A 1,369-nucleotide genomic window follows, 5' to 3' on the forward strand; every position below is an offset into this window, starting at 1 on the left:
TTCACTTTTACTGTAGTGACAAGCAGCAGGTAACTTGATGAGGTTTCCAAGTTGCGTACTGTGTAATATCCTGCCTACCACCACAGAGAATGCCTCCTTACAAGCCTCTTTCCTCCAGTAATACCCATAGACTTGGCTGTAAGACTCTCCACCCCCCACTGTCTTCATGGTAAGAGAGACAGAAAAGCTGCTGTGACGTGGCATGGGAGTGCTTGATACATGTGAGGGTGCTGGGGACAGGGTGTGTGTGTGAGTGGGGGGCGGGGGGCGGAGGGATCCACAGAAGTTGGTAAACAAGGTTACAGCAGGTTGTTTTTTTGTTTTGTTTTTATTTAGGGGAGGGACATGGGGGAGGGAGGGATGGGTGGGGAGGGGTGGGTGGAGAAAAGGGCAAGGAGGTTGGAAATAAAGGTTGAAAAAGGAGGTAGGGGAGGGAGGAGGAGGGCACAGAGGTTGGAAAAGAACGTTGAGACGTTTGGAGGCTTTGGAAATAGTTGAGCTGGCAGGGAACGGTAGCACGCATGAAAGTTAAGTTAGAAAGGGAGGTTGGGGCAGGGGAAAAGGTGTGAAAATGGAGGTAGGTTGACGAGGTGGGGTTTTTTTTTTGGGGGGGGGGGGCATAGGGCGAAAAAAGAAAGTTCGTGCCAAAAAGGGGAGGGGGTAGTGGGTAAAGAGTTTCAGTTTTAGTAGAGGTTTTACGGCGCTCGCAACTGCATAAGGCCACATAAGCGCCAGACGATTAGAGGTGTTACAATTTAAGAGAGGAAAAATATTTTTTTTAAAGCAGAAGGGGAGAAAAGGACGATAGATATTTCAAAGGAAAGAAGAAGAAATCTACACCAGAGCACCCGCCAACAACCCAAGTGGGTAAAGAGGAATGGGGGGATTAGAGAACAGGAGGGCAGCACAACAATCCTAACTATTTAGTAACGTCATCATCATTGCCTTTCTCAGCTTTGATATAGGTAGGCCTATAAGGTATAGGCCACGAACATACACTTACCATCTTTCCCTATCCTGGGCTAGCCTCTTGTTGTTATTCCATGTCATCCAACGTTTCTGTACTTCAATTTCTGTTACTCTTTACGTGGTCTTCTCCTTGATCTTTACCTTTTGGGTTCCAATCCAACACTTTCCTTGTTTTTAATAACGTGGAAAGCCTTAAAGTATAGTAACATGCCAGATCGTCAGCAAACCAAAGGCAAGGACGCGGAACAAGAAACTATCAGTCACAAATCATTAAAAATCACGAATGTTGAGATCTTATATCATGAATGTTGTTGCCGGTATTTAAAAAGTTTCGAATGAAGAAAACTGAATTTTCAAAAGAAGTATGGATAGCTAAAGTATGCATTTTTAAAAGTGCCTC

The 1,369-nt window shown here is 45.0% G+C and overlaps 1 long non-coding RNA gene across 1 annotated transcript in view; it reads right to left on the reverse strand.

Annotated features, from left to right (window-relative positions):
* Window positions 1-782: 782 nt before the first annotated feature.
* Window positions 783-1,369, reverse strand: part of LOC118478590 — a 2,006-nt gene continuing 1,419 nt past the window's right edge. Inside the window, exon 2 of the long non-coding RNA XR_004859159.1 lies at window positions 783-1,160. This is a non-coding gene — a long non-coding RNA (uncharacterized LOC118478590). The remainder of the gene's footprint in view (window positions 1,161-1,369) is intronic.

This window comes from Aplysia californica, unplaced genomic scaffold, assembly GCF_000002075.1.
Source record: "Aplysia californica isolate F4 #8 unplaced genomic scaffold, AplCal3.0 scaffold00707, whole genome shotgun sequence".
NCBI lineage: Eukaryota > Metazoa > Mollusca > Gastropoda > Aplysiida > Aplysiidae > Aplysia > Aplysia californica.